This window comes from Cajanus cajan, chromosome 5, assembly GCF_000230855.2.
Source record: "Cajanus cajan strain Asha chromosome 5, NIPB_CcT2T_4, whole genome shotgun sequence".
NCBI classification, from domain to species: Eukaryota; Viridiplantae; Streptophyta; class Magnoliopsida; order Fabales; family Fabaceae; genus Cajanus; species Cajanus cajan.
The window spans coordinates 49,905,744-49,913,456 of NC_138521.1; the positions used below are offsets into that span (position 1 = coordinate 49,905,744).

The following is a 7,713-nucleotide window of genomic DNA, read 5'->3' on the forward strand; positions in this document are numbered from 1 at the left end:
ATTGATTTATTACTGATTTGTTATAATTCTATTTCTTTATTTGTTGGTCATTTTGGTTGTTATATCATTTGAATAAAATAACAATCATCTATCAATAAATCATATATTCACTTTTCTGATCATATTATATATCATCATATAAATACATTTTATTTAACATAATCAAATTTGTTACTAAAAAGTTTATAGCAATGCATATCTTAACTAAGTTAGATCTAGTGATATCATACATGTACATATAAATACTTGTTATAATTTTTTAAAATTAAAACATGAAAGAATTAAACCATAATTAAAAATTGGGAGTTGCTACGGTACCCTCAAATATTAAGGAGTTTCAATACATTTTTTTATGTAAATTTATAAAAATAAAAAAAACTAATTTAATTATAAAATGAATAATCTAAATTATATTTATAAAATGAAAAGTAAGATAAAATTATAGAGATTAAAATTATAAGATTTCAATAATGTTATAAAACATTAAAAAAGAAAAGAATTAATAAATAATATAAATAAAAATTATTAAAATTACAATATAGAAATTCAAAAATTTAAGACAAAAGACAAAAATATACTTAAAAAGTTATTAAAATTAAAATTTAAAAATTTAAAAATTTTAAGTGAAAAGACAAAAAATATACTTAAAAAATTATTAAAATTAAACTATTTAAATATATAATAATATTATTACAAATAAAATTAGAATACATAAAATAAAAATAAAATGACTAAATAATTTAAAATTTTAAAGAATAAAATAGCATAAATATTATTTAAATAAATTATTAAAAATATAAAATATAAAATAAAATTATAATTATAACTGTATCTGTACCCTTCTAAATAATATGAGTACCGTAGAATTTCTCTTAAAAATTAACGTTAATATATTGAAACGAGTTAAGGAAATATGAAATTAAAAATTAAAACAAAAATCAAAATTTATAATAAATAATTAATTTCAGAAAATTAAAAATCAACCAAAGAATTAAAATTAACATAAAAATTAAATTAGCATGAAAAATTAAGTAAAGAATTGGCATTAATATAACGTAGTATAGAACCGTGATTATAAATTAATGAAAAATCACCATTCACCTTACACATACTTAATTCCGATTGGGAGTCAAATCATCATAATTTTCTCGTTTATCTTTTTATTTTATTTTCTTGTTATTTTACCTTTGTTATTACATATCTTAGTTTTGTTAAAAATATGATTAGAAAACAAATATAAAGCACCGATATGAACTTCTTAACTTTTTTTTTGTTGTTGTTAATTTAAATATGTGAATAAAAAATAACAATTAAAAAAAAAGAGAAAAAACAAATGCACATTGCAACATGTGTTTGGTTCTTTCTTCAGTAAGGAGGCTTCACGAGGGATGAACCCAAATTCTTGTCTCATTTCTTTTTCTTCCAATCAAATTAAGTCACGTCAATTAAAAATAGAGAAATTATGTGATAGTTACATTATTTAAAAGAGTATTAGTATAGTTGTAATTATAATTTTATTTTATATTTTATATTTTTAATAATTTATTTAAATAATATTTATAATATTTTATTTTTTTAATTTTTAAATTATTTAATTATTTTATTTTTATTTTATATATTCTAATTTTATTTATAATAATATTATTATATATTTAAATAGTTTAATTTTAATAATTTTTTAAGTATATTTTTATCTTTTCACTTAAAATATTTGAATTTCTATATTTTAATTTGAATTATATTTTAAGTATATTTTTATCTTTTTGTCTTAAATTTTTGAATTTCTATATTATAATTTTAATAATTTTTTATTTCTACTATTTATTAATTCTTTTTTAATATTTTATAATATTATTAACATTTTATAATTTTAATTTCTATAATTTTATTTTATTTTTTATTTTATAAATATAATTTAAATTATTCATCTTATAATTAAATTAATTTTTTAAATCTTTTTATGAATTCATAAAAAAAAATATTAAAACCTTTCTATTTTTTAGGATACCTTAACAACTCCCTTAAAAATATACATTAGTTTTTCAAAGTTTAACATCATTAAGGTAACTTCCATCACCCATACCATCCGAAGCAAACATCACCCACCTCTCCTCTTTCACCTCCCCGAAGGTGTTATTGCTGTCGTGAAGGACGCCATACGTGATGCGACGAGGGTGGAAGGGGATTCACGTCAAGTGTGAATTTTTGACAAATTGGGGTTCTATTTTTTGTTCTTGGAGCTTTTGTTTTAGATACCAGAGGAAGGATAGTTGTTTGGGAAATGCAAATTAGCAGGTTGGGGATGGTGACGTATTGGTGTCCGACGACGTCTTTAATCTTCTAGAGGAGGAGTAATTTTTCGATTTCTCGTTAGTTTCACTAAATGATAAAACATGCCTATTGTGAAACAAATTGGAAAAGGTTATAAATCCTACGTACGTGGCTATTTTAGTAGATGTGAATGTGACAATCTTTTATTGAAGGACAGGAAGTGAAATAGGATTTATGATACCGGTGATTTCAATCCCTTCACGAGTTATCTGCTTTCTGCATGACTTAGTAAATGCAAATGTTAAGATTGTCTTCAAAGTCAAACCAATAAATAGATATGTATGTAGATAAATAATAAAATAATTTAAAGGAGCATGTTCTTATTAGATGAAAATAGAATAAAAATTATTAAGAAATTAATTTTTTTTTCATAAAGTTATGTATTATTATTAGAACGTTCGGTCTTATCTTTATCACGATATTTTATAGTCATCTCATGATTTGTTATATTTTTTTTTTTTGTTGAGATCGCAAAGCCTCCAATAAAAAATTTAACTTTTGTTAAACAATCTAAATCATAGAAAATAAAACTCATATCTTATTAAGGGAATTTCAAATATGAGAATCATAAAGGAGCTTCATTAATAGACTTATATTTTGGGATATAGTTCTCATGGTGGTGAGGATATGAGTGTTTCTCACAAGAATGATTTTAGAATAAAATGATCGAAAATCGTTGCAACAAATCCTCACAAAAGGTTCTTATAGAAATAGATATATAGATAGACAAATAAATAGATATACATGTATGTAGATAAATACTAAAATGAATGAGAGTAATATGTTCTTATTAAATGAAAATACATAAGATTTATTAAGAAATTAAAATTCCTTTTGATAAAGTTGTACATCACTATTCAAATATTTATCTCTAGTCCACTCATCTTTGTCACCATGCCCCATAGACATCTAATGATTTTGTTATATCTTCACCCTTGTTGAGATTGCAAAGCCTCCAATGGAAAATCCAACTTTTGTTAAACAAACTAAATCATAAAAAAATAAAACTCATTTCTTATGAAGGGAATTTCAAATATGAGAATCATAAGGGAAGTCCATCAATAAAACCCATATCTCACAAAATGGTCTCCAAATAAAACGATCGAAAATTGTCATAACAGATCTTCACGAAAGATTCTAACAATTGATATTTTCCTCTTGTTTTTGTGTGTTTTCCCCCTCTATTTCTTATGCTTTCATTTCAACTCCTAGATTATTCTTTTTCTAGATCTCTAGTTGTTTTGGTTTTTATGCACTTGTTTTTCAAAAAAAATTTGATGCTAGTTGTTCTGATTATATATTAAAGTATTTAGAACTATTTATTTATCCTCTTCACATTATAATACTTAGGAATGGAGAGTTGTGGAACTTCCTAAGCCTATGACTAACCAATCTAGGTTAATCATATTAATATCAAGCGATCTATTATCGATTTACTATCTACTAATCTAACAGATTAATATCCTTTAATCTATAAAATAATATATACAACAAAATTATTACTAAGACAAAAAATAATATATATCATGATGAGAAAAAATATAACACTGTTATTGATACAAGATGAAGAGAATCCTATTTTCACTCAAGCTTACTTTTATCCTAAATTCTATACCGAAATACTTTACCAATAAAAATGTGATGCTTCTATGTTGTTTTGATCAAATATGATTCATTGGTGATTTTTATAGCCCATTTTGCCTTCATATGCCTTTATGTGTGCTTATAATTTTAGATAATTAGATACACCCGAAAATGTTCCTTTTTTTTTTTTTACCGTTGTTTCATGAAAAAAGTATATATGTGCACTATGTTGAAGGTGTGTTGATATGGTCATGAGATTAAATAATTTTTAGTGATTTTTATGGTTGGATATAATTTATTTTGCTTATATGTTAGTTACGTAGTAAAAATGTCATTTTGTGGTTTTGGGTCTTGCCACGTGGCACAGTATATATTTTTTTTAATGTTGACAAATATTTGGTGCTGAAATTTCAGTGACAATATCATTTTTTATTTGCACATTGTGTATTACTATTTTGGTTTTCTGGTTGGTAATTTTCTTGTCTAATGAAACATTGAAAATATTCCAGCTTTAATGAAATAAAATTTTGTGTGAATCCCTATAGTGGACAAAAGTTGAAGACTTCGGTTATTTCTCGAAGATTCATGACATTAAACGATTTTTCTTGGCACCTCATTAAGTGATGTTAGGAGTCATAAAACTCTAAATATTGCTCAAACGTAAACTTGAACTTAATAAAAGTGATTAAAGATGGGTTTTAAGCTCTGAAAGTGATTATAAGTTTTTAAAAGATTTTACAAAAATATTGCTCAAACGTGACCTGGATATGCTAAGCAGAGAAACATTTGGCAGCACGAAATAATTATGTCCTTGTGCATTGGAGATCTTAATCTTCTATTTGGCGTCATCAATTTCGAACTGGGAGAAAACCCCTGATAATGGAGTCATCAGCTTCACTTAGCGTAGAAAGTGAAGGAAGACACCGAACATTGGGTAATTGAAGTGACGCAGAAGCACTACTAGTACTAGAACTATCCTCATTCGTTTCTCCATGTATGCCATTTGCACCTCTCTGTAGCTGCAGTGCATACTCCAAGTCCCACAACACATCACCCATGGTTGGCCTACCAGAACCATCTTCTTGCAAGCATTTTTCTACCGTCTCACTAAATTTCTTGAGCGAGTTTTGATCTATTTGGCCCTTGATAGAAGGATCAACAATCTCTTGGAGTATCCCCTTGTTTTTGCAAAGCATTCCCCATTCAGCTAAGTTTATCTGCTCTGTGGGAAGCGATGGATCAATGACTGCTCTTGCGCACAACACTTCCAAGAGAACTACCCCAAATGAATAAACATCAGATTTTTCTGTGAGCTGCTGCGACCTGAAATACTCAGGATCAAGATACCCAAAAGAGCCTTTAACAACAGTGGTGACATAATGTTGATGATCAAGAGGACCCGTCCTTGAAAGGCCGAAGTCAGCAACTTTGGCTACATGGTTTTCATCAAGCAATATGTTTGTGGACTTTACATCACGGTGAATGATTCCCCTAGCTGGTCCATTGTGAAGGTAATTAAGACCACTGGCAGCTCCAATGCAAATTTCAAGCCTATGCCTCCAAGACAATCTTGGCAAGTTTTTATTGAACAAATGCTCTCTGAGTGTCCCTTTTTCCAGGTACTCATAAACTAGTATCATCTCAAAGCTGTCGTCACAATACCCAATTAAGGAAACAAGGTGTCTGTGACGAATCTGGGACAGAACCATTATCTCTGCCTGAAATTCTGGAAGGCCTTGAATCGACCCGGGTTCACCTCTTTTGACAGCTACTACCATACCATTCTCGAGAACCCCCTTGTAGACGATGCCGAAACCACCCTCTCCAATTATCTGACTTGCGTGGAAGTTATTGGTTGCCAATTGAAGATCAAGCAATGGAATTTTGAGTCCAAGGTTTATGTTGGGAAGAGTAGAGCCTTGGCTGGTTCCCTCAGTCAATCTACATTGAGCACTTCCTCCTGCAGTTTCAAGAATCGGTAACCAGTCAGAATTCTCAACGGGCTTTTGCTTCCTTATTTTACGAAACCCAATTACCCCAGCAAAAACCATGATTAGACCTCCAATAACTGAACCCAGCACCACAGGAAGACGCTTATGCTTGGAATCGGATTCCGCCGGGTCAGGGGGAACAGAATTTGATGCCTCAATGATTTCCATTATTTCTAACCCGTTTAAAAACGCACCAACTTTTTTAGCAGATTCAACAGGTGTTACGCTGACCCTCATAAATCCAGAGTCATCAGAGTGCACCACAAAATCATAATAATAAGGGGCAGGCAATTCGCTAGACACGCCTCCGTCAATATTTATCGGCATAGCTAAGTTGTCGTAGATGGACAGAATGAAGAATGTAAGACCACTCTCTGAATTCCAATAGTCACAGAAGTGAACCCGAAGGAGATGATCCGTGTTCCTGTCCACCGGAAGACTCCATGTAATGTTTAAAAGGTTAAAGTCTCCGGCACCAGCAGAGATGTTTTTAATCTCTTTAGCAGTTCCGTACACATCAGTTGGCGCCGTAAATTTATTTGCATTTGGACCGTCGGAGTCATCTTCTACACGATACTCAATTTGACCTGAGAAAGGGTAACTAACCTTGGCGTTTTCTGGATAAACGAGATAACTATCATCTGGAGACCATTTTCTTAACAAGTTATCGTTGATAACGATTTGGCCACCAACGTTAAGCCTATGTTTGATCTCCAACACCTGAGACTGCAAACCGGTAAAAGTAGCTAAGCCTCGGTTATTGCCACTATAAGTAAAACGCGCGACTTGATCAGCGATCAAAAGGAGGGGGAGTAGGAAGAGTTCTATGGCATTGACAAACGCAAATGATGATGGCAGAGGTCTGAAAGTGATTCTGAAGCTGGGGGTGGGGGATGTGATATGGATGAAAAACTCTTTCACCGGAGCATGGTTGTTATCAGTAACATTTCTGGCATCAAAATTTTGCAACAACCAGAACCTAGGAACCGAAACGTTGAACCTGGCTGAGTAAAGATTACTCGGGGATGAGAAAGAGAAGAAATGGAGGCGTACCAGGTAGGTGCCACTTGTGCCGATGTTGAACTCGTACCAAGACTCACTTCGAAAAATTCTTGCTGTTTGGTATAGAGGAGAAGGTACATGTGACTCATTGCTTTCTGTCTTGCTTCTTCTGCTAAAACGAGCTATAGGGTTTGATTCACCAACGTAAACCACGCCATTTACGCTAACGTTGCTATCTGACCCACAATTGATGAAGTACTTATCTGGGACATTGTACCCGTGCGAGGGGAACTGCAGCGATGAAAACTGAAGCACAAAAACAAGTACTGCGTAGATAGAGTGTTGAATTCTACGGATTTGAAGAATTGCCATGGAAAAATAGTGTTGGGATTAGCTTCTCCTATAATTGTTGCACCGTCCAAACTAGTGTCTGGGGACTCGACTCTCGAATAAGAGGAAGACTTCGTCAGCGTTGATTTTTCTTTTCATTTCCTGTTTTTTTTTTTTTTCTTTCTTTTTCGTTTTATTGTGAAAGTTGATTTATCACTAGACAAAAATTAAAATTGAAAAGTCCTACTCACGTTAAGATGAGTATTAATTATATAGAGAAAAAAAAAAAAAAAAGTTATATTTGTGGTATGACTATATGAAGGTGGTCTTGGACGCGTGCAACTAGTTCCAGGCCCTGCCCTGGTCTCTCTTAAAGTCAATTTATGATAAATCTTAGTATTTTGAACTAAATAATATAAATATTTAATAATATGATAAGTTTCATAAAAAAAATTATTTTTTAACGATGATTCCT

At 30.5% G+C, this 7,713-nt stretch overlaps 1 pseudogene; it reads right to left on the reverse strand.

Annotated features, from left to right (window-relative positions):
- Window positions 1-4,597: 4,597 nt before the first annotated feature.
- LOC145958348 (putative receptor-like protein kinase At5g24010 pseudogene) lies at window positions 4,598-7,397 on the reverse strand (annotated as a pseudogene).
- Window positions 7,398-7,713: the final 316 nt, after the last annotated feature.